This window comes from Ascaphus truei, chromosome 5 (genome assembly GCF_040206685.1).
Source record: "Ascaphus truei isolate aAscTru1 chromosome 5, aAscTru1.hap1, whole genome shotgun sequence".
Taxonomy (NCBI): Eukaryota; Metazoa; Chordata; class Amphibia; order Anura; family Ascaphidae; genus Ascaphus; species Ascaphus truei.
This window is the reverse complement of record NC_134487.1, coordinates 155,768,700-155,783,757: the sequence shown is the minus strand read 5'-3', so window position 1 is coordinate 155,783,757 and position 15,058 is coordinate 155,768,700. Positions and strand designations below refer to the sequence as shown.

Sequence of the window (15,058 nt, the reverse complement as noted above, 5' to 3'; positions counted from 1 at the left end):
CCCCGACACACACACAACCCCCCCCCAAATACATATAAACCCCAACCCCCCCCCAAATACATATAAACCCAACCCTCCCCCAAATACATATAAACCCCAACCCCCCCTCAAATACATATAAACCCCAACGCCCCCAAATACAGATAAACCCCAACCCCCCCCCCAAATACAGATAAACCCCAACCCTCCCCCCAATACATATAAACCCCAATCCCCCCAAATACAGATAAACCCCAACCCCCCCCCAAATACAGATAAACCCCAACCCCCCAATACATATAAACCCCAACCCCCCCAAATCCATATAAACCCCAACCCCCCAAATACATATAAACCCCCAACCCCCCCAAATACATATAAACCCCAACCCCCCCAAATACATATAAACCCCAACTCCCCCAAATACATATAAACCCCAACTCCCCCAAATACATATACACCCCAACCCCCCCTAAATACATATAAACCCCAACCCCCCCTAAATACATATAAACCCCAACCCCCCACAATATATATAAACCCCAACCCCCCCCCTAAATACATATAAACCCCAACCCCCCAAATACATATAATCCCCAACCCCCAAATACATATATATATATTTATACACACATATACACACATATATACATATACACACATATATACATATACACACATATATACATATACACACATATATACATATACATATACACACACTTATACACACATATATACATATACACGCATATATACATATACACACATATATACATACACACACACACACACACACACACGCGGATGCCGGTGGGGGTGATCGGATTACAGCGGTAGGAGCGAGGAGGAGGACAGGGCTGAGAGGGGAGAGGATGGGGACGAGAGATGGGGGAGAGGGAGACAAGCAAAAAAAGGAGGGGGGGGGGGGGGGCACAGTTTGTGATATAATTTTTTTTCTAAATATTTTTTAATGTGCCCCCTTCCTGTCACTCAGCCTGTCCTGCAGACCTCCTGCTATTGTCTGCCTCTCCAACGCTGTACCCATCTTCTCAGGGAACCCAGAATGCTCCTGTTCCCTGGCCCCTGTGCTGCACATGGCTGGGGTCTTCTGCCCAGCATGGGAAGGGGAAGCAGCACTTCCCTGCAACCCTCTCCTCCTCTTCCTCCTCTCACACCGTATCCCCATCATCATCATCATCCGAATCATCATCATCCCTCGCCTCCTCTTCCTCCTCCCACACCGTATCCCCATCATCATCATCATCATCATCATCATCATCCGAATCATCATCATCCCCTCGCCTCCTCTTCCTCCTCCCACACCGTACCCCCATCATCATCATCATCATCATCCGAATCATCATCATCCCTCGCCTCCTCTTCCTCCTCCCACACCGTATCCCCATCATCATCATCATCATCATCATCATCATCCGAATCATCCGAATCATCATCATCCCTCGCCTCCTCTTCCTCCTCCCACACCGTACCCCCATCATCATCATCATCCGAATCATCATCATCCCTCGCCTCCTCTTCCTCCTCCCACACCGTATCCCCCATCATCATCATCCGAATCATCCGAATCATCATCATCCCTCGCCTCCTCTTCCTCCTCGCACACCGTACCCCCATCATCATCATCATCATCATCATCCGAATCATCATCATTCCACACCTCCTCTTCCTCCTCCCACACCGTATCCCAATCATCATCATCCCACTCACACACCTCCCCCTCCTCATACACCCCACTCCTCCTCCTGCGTAGATATGCTGGCTCCTGGGCTGCTGCCGGGCGATCCAGACGGTGAGAGTACGAACGGCTCCACCACCGTGTACTCCACCACAGTGTACTCCACCACCTCCTCCACCACTGTGTACTCCACCACCTCCTCCACCACCTCCTCCTCCCACACCCACTCCTCCTCCAGCGTAGATATGCTGGCTCCTGGGCTGCTGCTGCAGGGCGATCCAGACGGTGAGAGAAACGAACGGCTCCACCACCGTGTACTCCACCACAGTGTACTCCACCACCTCCTCCACCACTGTGTACTCCACCACCTCCTCCACCACCTTCTCCTCCCACACCCACACCTCCTCCTGCGTAGATATGCTGGCTCCTGGGCTGCTGCTGCAGGGCGATCCAGACGGTGAGAGAACGAACGGCTCCACCGCTGTGTACTCCACCACCTCCTCCACCACTGTGTACTCCACCACCTCCTCCTCCCACACCCACTCCTCCTCCTGCGTAGATATGCTGGCTCCTGGGCTGCTGCTGCAGGGCGATCCAGACGGTGAGAGAACGAACGGCTCCACCGCCGTGTACTCCACCGCCGTGTACTCCACCACCTGCAGGAGATACAAAGTGTTTGTAACCAGGGGCAGTGATACTCTGTATCGCAAGAGCTCCTGTGCCACATGGGGCAGGAAACGCATCGCCGAGCAAAATAACAAGCACAGCAAAGCCTTTGCTTGCCTCTCTGGCACTGAAGGGGTTAAATCACAGAACCATTTATACCATTTGAAAAATAATTGATAACCCGTGTGCATTGTACGTCATTGTTTTGTCTGTTATTAGCGGATCCCTCGTTTTCCTGTCCAGTTCCCGCTGAAGATTTTGTTACATGATGCTGCAGATGGACATTAGCTGATGTGTCTCTATGGGAATCCCCTCTCCCGGTCACACAGTTACACTCGGCTATAAGATGAGAAAGCTCTGCACCTCTTCCTCTGTCTCCTTTACATCTACAGCCTGAGAGTCCTCATCTTCTCTCCTCTGAGGACCGTCTCCCACTATACCCTTATCCCGAGTACCCCTAATACTCCCAGGCCCAGTACCCCCTAATACTCCCATCACCCGGCTCAATACCCCCTAATACTCCCATCACCCAGGCCCAGTACCCCAAATACTCCCATCACCCGGCTCAATACCCCCTAATACTCCCATCACCCAGGCCCAGTACCCCGAATACTCCCATCACCCGGCTCAATACCCCCTAATACTCCCATCACCCAGGCCCAGTACCCCGAATACTCCCATCACCCAGCTCAATACCCTCTAATACTCCCTGGCTTGTACCCCCTAATACTCTCAGGCCCAATACCCCCCACCCCAGGCTCAGTACCCCCTAATACTCCCATCACCCAGCTCAATACCCCCTAATACTCCCACCCCCAGGCCCAGTACCCCCTAATACTCCCATCACCCGGCTCAATACTCCCTAATACTCCAACCCCCCGGCCCAGTACCCCGAATACTCCCATCACCCGGCTCAATACCCCCTAATACTCCCACCCCCAGGCCCAGTACCCCCTAATACTCCCTTTGTACCCCCTAATACTCCCAGGCCCAATACCCCCTAATACCCCCCTCCCCAGGCTCAGTACCCCCTAATACTCCCATCCCCAGGCTCGGAACCCCCTAATACTCCCATTCCCAGGCTCGGAACCCCCTAATACTCCCATTCCCAGGCCCAGTACCCCCTAATACTCCCATCACCCGGCTCAATACCCCCTAATAATCCCACCCCCAGTACCCCCTAATACACCCTGGCTTGTACCCCCTAATACTCCCAGGCCCAATACCCCCTAATACCCTCCTCCCCAGGCCCAGTACTCCCAAATACGCCCCTCCCCAGGCTCAGTACCCCCTAATACTTCCACTCCCAGGCTCGGAACCCCCTAATACTCCCAGGCCCAATACCCTCTAATACCCCCAGGCCTAATACCCCATAATACTCCTAGGCCCAATACCCCCTAATACCCTCCTCCCCAGGCCCAGGACACCCAAATATCCCCCTACCCAGGTCCAGTACTTCCTACTACCCCCCTCCCCAGTCCAAGTACCCCCTACATTCCCCTTCCCAGGCCCAATACCCCCTTATACTCCCCACTTCAGGGGGAGCCTTGGGAAGGGGCGGGCTGCGCGGGGGTGGGGGGGAGCTGGGGAACTCTGTTCGGGGGGGCGCGGCTGGGGAAGGGGCTGGGGTCTCTCCCATCCCATGAGACCTGTGGAAACATGACCCAGCTAACCTGCAGGAAGAGATCCCCAGCAGGTTCTGTATAATTATACTGTAAAGTGTTGCAGACTATCCTACTATCAGTGTCCTGTACAGCAGCTAATAGTATCGTATGTGCAGCTGATTCACAGCTCTGCCAGTCCCATTTACCTGAACATCGCCGGCGGGAGGAAGCTGGGGGACTACTTCCTCCTCTTGCTCTTCAGCTTTCCATGCCTGTGATACAGAGGATATAATGAGATGTATTCCTCACTCATACGCATTTCCTGCTGCTGTATGGGAGGTTTGAGGGTGTTGAACCCAAAATCCGTGGGGCTACACAGATAAACCGTTCTAATGGGAACATTCTCACTACAAACTGTAGTGTTACATGTGCTAGAAGTGTATACAGAGAGCGTGTGTGTGTAGTGAGAATGAAAGGGCGCACGTGTATATAACCATTAGTGTGTGTGTCGGAAAGTGTGTGTGTGTTACTGTCTGATTGTTACTGTGTGTGTGTGTGTGTGTGTGTGTGTGTGTGTGTGTGTGTGTGTGTGTGTGTGTGTGTGTCGGGAAGTGTGTGTGTTACTGTCTGATAGTTACTTTGTGTGAGTGTGTATGTAACCATTAGTGTGTGTGTCGGAATGAGTGTGTGTTACTGTCTGATAGTTACTGTGTGTGCGTGTGTTATAACCATTATTGTGAGTGTGTGGTATTGTCTGATAGTTACTTTGTGTGTTTGTAACCATTAGTGTGTGTGTTACTGTCTGATAGTTACTGTGTGTATGTGTGTTTGTAAAGCATAATGAGAAGTGTGAATTTGTGTTATATCACATAGTGTGGCTCTATGCTAAGCTGCCGTATTGTGGCTGTGTTTCTACAAGTGTATCAATCTGTTAGTGCGCATTTTAGTGTGAGTGCGAGAATATTACTGATTGTGCTTACTTTTTTAGGAGCAGGAATCTGCGTGTGTGTGTGTGTGTGTGTGTGTATATGTGTATATATATATATATATATGTATATATACTGTATAACCAAAACATTGCGCCGATAATATAAATATATATATACACACACACATACTGTACACATACACACGTGTGTTTATGTATATATAGATATAAAAAGAAAAAGCAGGCACACCAGGGCTTTGCAAAAAATAAATATATACAATACTATTGAATAGAACTGATCAACGCTTTGGCTCTCTATGGGAGCCTCTAAACACACGGGGACCCCAGGTAGTCAGATCTCACCCCTATTTAATTCTGTTACATGCCACATCAGACTTTGTGTTGATGCCTTCTAAGGTTGTCCTTTTATCAGATCTTACCCGGCGTCGCTCCATCTCGGGAAATGTTCGCTGCTTTAAAAATACAGTAGGATGATCCTCGCAATCTGAGACTCAAATACTTGGACAAAAAGTTGTGGATGTGTCCTGAAGATGACAAATAAACCCCCTTGTTATAAATATGATCTAAATGAGCGGTGAAATGTCTGAAATCTCTGCTGCGTCTCAGAAGAAACTTACCTGTCAGATCCACACTGGATATGGCAGCAAGTGGTGGCACAGAACTCTGGTACAGAGCGGTGTGGCTGTAACCATGGAAGTCAGGTCGCAGGTAAACATGTATTTTTTGAAAATGGCAGTAGAATGCGAATGTGTCACATTCTGAGCTCAGCCCCTGAGCTGTCAGAGGTTCCCAGGTTGTGATAATGGGAGATCCATATACTGGAATGTGATAATAGATATTATGGTCATTTAATACTGTGCCCCATAACCTGCTTTATATGAAGTATCATTTACACCAATTAGTACAGATGCTAAATATTGGGAAATACGCTTCTGGCGACATTGCTACTTTTCTCTAGAAATGTTCAATGAAAAAGTTGGATAAAACGTCTTGTGATTTTTCAAACTGCGGATAAAGTTTAAAAATAGCTGCCGAGGTTGGGGGCGGGGCTCACTGCAGGGGGTGGGGGCGGGGTTACCTGCAAAGGGTGGGGGTGGGTTTAGCTGCCGAGGTTGGGGGCGGGGCTAACTGCAGGGGGCGGGGTTACCTGCAGAGGGTGGGGATGGGGTTACCTGCAGAGGGTGGGGGTGGGTTTAGCTGCAAGGGGTGGGGGTGGGTTTAGCTGCAAGGGGTGGGGGTGGGTTTAGCTGCCGAGGTTGAGGGCGGGCTAACTGCAGGGGGTGGGGGCAGGGTAACCTGCAGAGGGTGGGTAAGTGGGTTTAGCTGCAGAGGATGGGGGGCAGGGTTTGCTGCAGAGGGGGGGGCGGGGTTAGATGGAGAGGGTGGAGGGGGCAGGGCTAGCTGCAGAGGGTGGGGGGGTGGGGTTAGCTGAGAGGTTGGGGGCAGGGTTAGCTGCAGAGTGTGGGGGGACACGGTTAGCTGCAGAGGATGGGGGCTGTGTTTGCTGCAGAGGGGGGGGGTGGGGTTAGATGGAGAGGGTGGAGGGGGCGGGGCTAGCTGCAGAAGGTGGGGGGTGGGGTTAGCTGAGAGGTTGGGGGCAGGGTTAGCTGCAGAGGGTGGGGGGTAGGGTTAGCTGCAGAGGGTGGGGGGGTAGGGTTAGCTGCAGAGGGTGGGGGGGTGGGGTTAGCTGCAGAGGGTGGGGGGTGGGGTTAGCTGCAGAGGGTGGGGGGGTGGGGTTAGCTGCAGAGGGTGGGGGGGTGGGGTTAGCTGCAGAGGGTGGGGGGGTGGGGTTAGCTGCAGGGGGTGGGGGCGTGGGGTTAGCTGCAGAGGGTGGGGGTGGGGTTAGGGGCAGAGGGTGGGGGGGTGGGGTTAGGGGCAGAGGGTGGGGGGGTGGGGTTAGCTGAGAGGTTGGGGGCGGGGTTAGCTGCAGAGGGTGGGGGGCAGTGTTAGCGGCAGAGGGTGGGGCAGTATTAGCTGCAGAGGGTGGGGGCGGTGTTAGCTGCAGAGGGTGGGTCGGGGTAAGATGCAGAGGGTGAGGGGTGGGGTTAGTGCCAGGGGGTGGGGGCGGTGTTAGCTGCAAAGGGTGGGGGCGGTGTTAGCTGCAGAGGGTGGGGGCGGTGTTAGATGCAGAGGGTGGGGGGCGGGGTTAGCGGCAGAGGGTGGGGGCGGTGTTAGCTGCCGAGGGTGGGGGCGGTGTTAGCTGCAGAGGGTGGGGGGTGAGGTTAGCGGCAGAGGGTGGGGCAGTGTTAGCGGCAGAGGGTGGGGGCGGTGTTAGCTGCAGAGGGTGGGGGCGGGGTTAGCGGCAGAGGGTGGGGGCGGGGATAGCTGCAGAGGGGGGGGCGGGGTTAGCGGCAGAGGGTAGGGGCGGTGTTAGCTGCAGATGGTGGGGGCAGTGTTAGCTGCAGAGGGTGGGGACGGGGTTAGCTGCAGAGGGGGGGGGGCGGGGTTAGATGGAGAGGGGGCGGGGCTAGCTGCAGAGGGTGGGGGGGTGGGGTTAGCTGAGAGGTTGGGGGCAGGGTTAGCTGCAGAGGGTGGGGGGGCAGGGTTAGCTGCAGAGGGTGGGGGGGTGGGGTTAGCTGCAGAGGGTGGGGGGGTGGGGTTAGCTGCAGAGGGTGGGGGGGCACGGTTACCTGCAGAGGATGGGGGTGGTGTTTGCTGCAGAGGGGGGGTGGGGTTAGATGGAGAGGGTGGAGGGGGCGGGGCTAGCTGCAGAGGGTGGGGGGGCAGGGTTAGCTGCAGAGGGTGGGGGGGTGGGGTTAGCTGCAGAGGGTGGGGGGGTGGGGTTATCTGCAGAGGGTGGGGGGGCACGGTTACCTGCAGAGGATGGGGGCGGTGTTTGCTGCAGAGGGGGGGGTGGGGTTAGATGGAGAGGGTGGAGGGGGCGGGGCTAGCTGCAGAAGGTGGGGGGGTGGGGTTAGCTGAGAGGTTGGGGGCAGGGTTATCTGCAGAGGGTGGGGGGGCAGGGTTATCTGCAGAGGGTGGGGGGCAGGGTTATCTGCAGAGGGTGGAGGGGTGGGGTTAGCTGAGAGGTTGGGGGCAGGGTTAGCTGCAGAGGGTGGGGGGGGTAGGGTTAGCTGCAGAGGGTGGGGGGGTGGGGTTAGCTGCAGAGGGTGGGGGGTGGGGTTAGCTGCAGAGGATGGGGGTGGTGTTTGCTGCAGAGGGGGGGGGTGGGGTTAGATGGAGAGGGTGGAGGGGGTGGGGCTAGCTGCAGAAGGTGGGGGGGTGGGGTTAGCTGAGAGGTTGGGGGCAGGGTTAGCTGCAGAGGGTGGGGGGGTGTTGTTAGCTGCAGAGGGTGGGGGGTGGGGTTAGCTGCAGAGGGTGGGGGGTGGGGTTAGCAGCAGAGGGTGGGGGGGTGGGGTTTGCTGAGAGGTTGGGGGCGGGGTTAGCTGCAGAGGGTGGGGGGCGGTGTTAGCGGCACAGGGTGGGGCAGTATTAGCTGCAGATGGTGGGGGCGGTGTTAGCTGCAGAGGGTGGGTTGGGGTAAGATGCAGAGGGTGAGGGGTGGGGTTAGTGGCAGAGGGTGAGGGCGGTGTTAGCTGCAAAGGGTGGGGGCAGTGTTAGCTGCAGAGGGTGGGTCGGGGTAAGATGCACAGGGTGAGGGGTGAGGTTAGTGGCAGAGGGTGGGGGCGGTGTTAGATGCAGAGGGTGGGGGGCGGGGTTAGCGGCAGAGGGTGGGGGCGGTGTTAGCTGCAGAGGGTGGGGGCGGTGTTAGCTGCAGAGGGTGGGGGGTGAGGTTAGCGGCAGAGGGTGGGGCAGTGTTAGCGGCAGAGGGTGGGGGCGGTGTTAGCTGCAGAGGGTGGGGGCAGGGTTAGCGGCAGAGGGTGGGGGTGGGGTTAGCTGCAGAGGGTGGAGCGGGGTAAGATGCAGAGGGTGGGGGTGGGGTTAGCGGCAGAGGGTAGGGGCGGTGTTAGCTGCAGATGGTGGGGGCAGTGTTAGCTGCAGAGGGTGGGGGCGGGGTTAGCTGCAGAGGGTGGGGGTGGTGTTAGCTGCAGAGGGTGGAGCGGGGTAAGATGCAGAGGGTGGGGGGTGGGGTTAGCGGCACAGGTTGGGGCGGGGTAAGATGCAGAGGGTGGGGGTGGGGTAATATGCAGAGGGTGGGGGCGGGGTTAGCTGCAGAGGGTGGGGGTGGTGTTAGCTGCAGAGGGTGGGGGCAGTATTTGTGTCGGCGGAGCCCCAGCAGTGAGGTGTCTGCTGCTCAAGATGGCTTCCTAACCCCCACCCACCCATGCTGCACAGTGAAAGGTAGGCCCCAGAATGACACACACACACACACACACACACACACACACACTATAGGGAGAGAGACAGCATGGGAAGAGAGAGACACACAGCATGGGGGGAGAGAGGGAGAGACAGCATGGGGAGAGAGAGTGACAGCATGGGGAGCGAGAGTGACAGCATGGGGAGAGAGAGTGACAGCATGTGGGGAGAGAGAGTGGCAGCATGGGGAGAGAGAGTGACAGCATGGGGTGAGAGAGTGACAGCATGGGGAGAGAGAGTGACAGCATGGGGAGAGAGAGTGACAGCATGGGGAGCGAGAGTGACAGCATGGGGAGAGAGTGACAGCATCGGAAGAGAGCATGGGGAGAGAGAGTGACAGCATGGAGAGAGAGTGACAATATGGGGAGAGGTTAAAGCATGGGGGGAGAGAAAGAGAGACAGCATGGGGAGTGAAAGAGAGACAGCATGGGGAGAGAAAGAGAGACAGCATGGGGAGAGAGAGAGTGACAGCATGGGGGGAGAGAGTGACAGCATGGGGAGAGAGAGTGACTGCATGAGGAGAGATAGTGACAGCATGGGGAGAGAGAGTGACAGCATGGGGAGAGAGAGTGACAGCATTGGGAGAGAGAGTGATAGCATTGGGAGAGAGCATGGGGAGAGTGACAGCATGGGGAGAGAGAGTGACAGCATGGGGAGAGAGAGTGACAGAATGGGGAGAGAGGGAGTGACAGCATGGGGAGAGAGAGTGACAGCATGGGGAAAGAGAGTGACAGCATGGGGAGAGAGAGTGGCAGCATGGGGAGAGAGTGACAGCATGGGGAGATAGAGTGACAGCATGGGGAGAGAGAATGACAGCATGGGGAGAGAGATACATCATGGGAAGAGAGAGTGACAGCAAGAGTGGAGAGAGAGACAGCATGGGAAAAGAGAGTGACAGCATGGGGGAGAGGGTCAGAGAGACACAGCATGGGGAGAGTGATAGCATGGGGGGAGAGAGAGAGACAGCATGGGGGAGAGGTGACAGCATGGGGAGAGAGAGTGACAGCATGGGGAGAGAGAGTGACAGCATGGGGAGAGAGAGTGACAGCATGGGGAGAGAGAGTGACAGCATGGGGAGAGAGAGTGACAGCATGGGGAGAAAGAGAGACAGCATGCGGGGAGAGGTGACAGTATGGGGGAGAGAGAGAGACATGAGGAGAGAAAGAGAGTGACAGCATGGGGAGAGAGAGTGACAGCATGTGGAGAGAGAGTGACAGCATGGGGAGAGAGAGTGACAGCATGGGGAGAGAGAGTGACAGCATGGGGGGAGAGAGTGACAGCATGGGGGGATAGAGTGGCAGCATGGGGTGAGAGAGAGTGGCAGCATGGGGTGAGAGAGAGTGGCAGCATGGGGTGAGAGAGAGTGGCAGCATGGGGAGAGAGAGTGACAGCATTGGGAGAGAGAGTGACAGCATTGGGAGAGAGAGAGTGACAGCATTGGGAGAGAGCATTGGGAGAGAGAGTGACAGCATGGGGAGAGAGAGTAACAGCATGGGGAGAGAGAGTGACAGCATGGGGAGAGAGAGTGACAGCATGGGGAGAGAGGGAGTGACAGCATGGAGAGAGAGTGACAGCATGGGGAGAGAGAGTGACAGCATGGGGAGAGAGGGAGTGACAGCATGGAGAGAGAGTGACAGCATGGGGAGAGAGAGTGACAGCATGGGGAGAGAGAGTGACAGCATGGGGAGAGAGAGTGACAGCATGGGGAGAGAGAGTGACAGCATGGGGAGAGAGGGAGTGACAGCATGGAGAGAGAGTGACAGCATGGGGAGAGAGAGTGACAGCATGGGGAGAGAGGGAGTGACAGCATGGAGAGAGAGTGACAGCATGGGGAGAGAGAGTGACAGCATGGAGAGAGAGAGTGACAGCATGGGGAGAGTGAGTGACAGCATGGAGAGAGAGAGTGACAGCATGGAGAGAGAGAGTGGCAGCATGGGGAGAGAGAGAAACAGCATGGGGAGAGAGAATGACAGCATGGGGAGAGAGAGTGACAGCATGGGGAGAGAGAGTGACAGCATGGGGAGATAGAGTGACAGATTGGGGAGAGAGAGTGACAGCATGGAGAGAGAGAGTGGCAGCATGGGGAGAGAGAGTGACAGCATGGGGAGAGAGAGAAACAGCATGGGGAGAGAGAGAGACAGCATGGGGAGACAGAGTGGCAGCATGAGGAGAGAGAGAAACAGCATGGGGGGGAGAGAGAGAGAGACAGCATGGGGAGAGAGAGAAACAGCATGGGGAGAGAGAGAGAGAGAGAGAGAGAGAGAGAGAGAGAGAGAGAGAGAGAGAGAGAGAGAGAGAGAGAGAGACAGCATGGGGAGAGAGAAAAAGACACAGCATGGGGAGAGAGGGTCAGAGAGAGACAGCATGGGGAGAGAGACAGAGAGACACAGCATGGGGAGAGAGACAGAGAGACACAGCATGGGGAGAGAAAGAGCATGGGGAGGCAGACACAACATGGGGAGAGAGACAGAGAGACACAGGATGGGGAGAGAGAGAGCATGGGGAGACAGAGAGACACAGCATGGGGAGACAGAGAGACAATATGGGGAGAGGGAGAGACAGCATCAGGAGAGGGACGGGCACAGCATGGGGAGAGGGACGGACACACAGAATGGGAGAAGGGACGGACACAGCATGGGGAGAGAGACGGACACAGCATGGGGAGAGAGACAGACACAGCGCATGGGGAGAGAGACGGACACACAGCATGGGGAGAGAGATGGACACAGCATGGGGAGAGAGACGGACACAGCATGGAGAGAGGGACGGACACACAGAATGGGGAGAGGGACGTACACACAGAATGGAGAGAGAGACAGACACACAGAATGGGGGGAGGGATGGACACACAGAATGGGGGGAGGGACGGACAAACAGAATTCGGAGATTGAGGGACACAGAATGGGGAGAGAGACGGACACAGCATGGGGAGAGGGACGGACACACGGAATGGGGAGAGGGATGGACACACAGAATGGAGAGAGGGAGAGACACAGAGAATGGGGAGAGGGACGGACACACAGAATGGGGAGAGGGAGAGACACAGAGAATGGGGAGAGGGATAGAAACAGAATGGGGAGAGGAACAGACACAGCATGGGGAGAGGGACGGACACACAAAATGGGGAGAGGAACGGGCACAGCATGGGGAGAGGGACAGACACACAGAATGGGGAGAGGGACGGACACAGCATGGGGAGAGGGACGGACACAGAGAATGGGGAGAGGGACGGACACACAGCATGGGGAGAGGGACGGACACAGAGAATGGGGAGAGGGATGGACACAGAGTATGGGGAGAGGGACGGACACACAGAATGGGGAGAGGGAGAGACACAGCATGGGGAGAGGGACGGACACACAGAATGGGGAGAGGGATGGACACACAGAATGGGGAGAGGGACGGACACACAGAATGGAGAGAGGGACGGACACACAGAATGGGGAGAGGGACGGACACACAGAATGGGGAGAGGGACGGACACACAGAATGGGGAGAGGGAGAGACACACAGCATCGGGAGAGGGACGGACACAGAATAGGGAGACGGAGAGACACAGAGAATGGGGAGAGGGACGGACACAGAGAATGGGGAGAGGGACGGACACAGAATGGGGAGAGGGACGGACACAGCATGGGGAGAGTGACGGACACACAGAATGGGGAGAGGGAGAAACAGAATGGGGAGAGGGACGGACACAGAATGGGGAGAGGGACAGATACACAGAATGGGGGAGAGGGAGGGACACAGAATGGGGAAGAGAGACAGAGAATGGGGGAAGAGAGACAGAGAATGGGGGGAGAGAGGGACAGAGAAGGGGAGAGAGAGAGAGACACACACACAGAATGGGGGAGAGAGATACACTGAGAGAATGGGGGAGAAAGATACATACACAGAGAATGGGGGAGAGAGAGACAGATAATAGGAGGAGAGAACTAGAGAATGGGGAGAGAGACAGAATGGGAATGGTGGAACGAGAATGGAGGGGTGGGAACAAACAAACAAACATTCACACACTTAAGGACCCACCTCTATACACACAAACACACATTGCAGCCCCCACCTCTGTACACACAAACACACACTGCAGGGCCCACCTCTGTACACACACAAACACACTGCAGGGCCCACCTCTATACACACAAACACACACTGCAGCCCCCTCCTCTATACACACAAACACACACTGCAGCCCCCACCTCAATACACACAAACACACACTTCTGCCCCCCACCTCTATACGGACAAACACACACTGCAGCCCCCACCTCAATACACACACACACTGCAGGGCCCGCCTCTATACACACAAACACACACACTGCAGGGCCCACCTCTATACACAAAAACACACACTGCAGCCTCCACCTCTGTACACACAAACACACACTGCAGGGCCCACCTCTATACACACAAACACACACTGCAGCCTCCACCTCTGTACACACAAACACACACTGCAGGGCCCACCTCTATACACACAAACACACACTGCAGGGAAAACCTCTGTACACACACATAAACACACACTGCAGGGCCCACCTCTATACACACAAACACACTACAGGGCCCACCTTTATGCACACAAACACACACTGGAGCCAGGGTTTCCACCTTCTATTGAAGGCTAACCCGGAGATAACATTTTTTAGATCTTTTTATTATATATTTATTTATCTTGCCTTTGGTTGTATCCTCCCCTCCAAATTCCATCAACATGGCTGCGCGACGTCACGTAATGCCCATTGCCATAACAACGAGCCGCTCCGTGATGTCACGCGGCATCAAGTTGACATGACTACGGGATGCATTATGGCGCCGAGGCATCAAGTGATGCCACATTATCATGGCAATATGTCATCGCCTGATGTCAGTGTCTCATTGTCATGGCAACGGGTGCGTCACGAATGTGTTTTATAAATAATTTTTTCATGTGTCGCGGTTTTTCATTGTGAAAATCTGGTCACCCTATTGGATGTCCCAGAATACAGAGAAAAACTCAACGGTGCGCATGTGGTTCCTTAGTCTCCAGCCCTTTAATGTCACTGTGGGACACAGGGCCGGTCTGAGACAGGGAAATGCTGATGGGATTTCTAGGGTGCACGGCTTGATGTCCATGGTCGCTCACCCCAGTAGGGATGAGCTGGGGGGAGGATATGTGAGAGGAAAGGTGGTGAAGTTGTAGAGGGGAGGTATATACCTCCTGCTTTTGCAAACTATACCTGGCCCTACTAAGGGTTAAAGGTCCCAGGGGAGGTTTTGCAAATGAAGCCAGGTGCAGATCACCTCTCCTTAATTAAGAGTGTAAGAAAGGTCAGGCTGGATCGGTTCTCCCCTGTCCCCTTATATCAGCTAAGGCCAGGTCCCCGCTGTGGCGGACGCTGCAGGGACAAGAGCCGCCCCACAATGGGACCGGGCCCGCTGCGAGGGGGGGGCGCCGCACTGCGCAGACAAACTCCTGCTTTCAAGAAAATTGAGATCAGGAGTTGCGATGGTATTCTAGGCCACGTCCCCCAGTGGTTCAGCCAATGAGGGCGAACCTGCCGCGTGACGTCACGGCCGCGCCCCGTCACTCCCCAGTCTTACCCCCCTGTCTTTCCCCCTGCAGCTCTCTGCAGACCGGGGGACTCGGCTGCACGCGCCGCCAGCCTCGCAAGCAGCGGGGCCGCAGCCTAAGGCTACGCTTATAGTGCCGGCGACGCGACGGTCGCTGGAAAATCAAATAGAGATGACTTCCAGCGATCACGACCAATCCGTCGCTCCGTCTCGCCGTCGCTTCGTCTTCGGCTGCAGCAATGCATTTGTTTTGCCGTGACGTCGCTGTCGTCGTCGCCGGCACTATAAGCGCAGCCTAAGGCTAAGGCCGCGCTGCACACGCCTGCACGGCTGCCGCCGGCCGCA

The 15,058-nt window shown here is 55.7% G+C and overlaps 1 long non-coding RNA gene across 1 annotated transcript; it reads right to left on the bottom strand.

Moving 5' to 3' along the window:
* Positions 1–2,222: 2,222 nt before the first annotated feature.
* On the bottom strand, positions 2,223–5,846 carry LOC142494483 (uncharacterized). The gene is made up of 4 exons (XR_012801474.1): positions 5,515–5,846; positions 5,317–5,421; positions 4,155–4,220; positions 2,223–2,334 (listed from the first exon to the last, which is right to left on the bottom strand). It is a non-coding gene; the product is annotated as an uncharacterized LOC142494483 (long non-coding RNA).
* Positions 5,847–15,058: the final 9,212 nt, after the last annotated feature.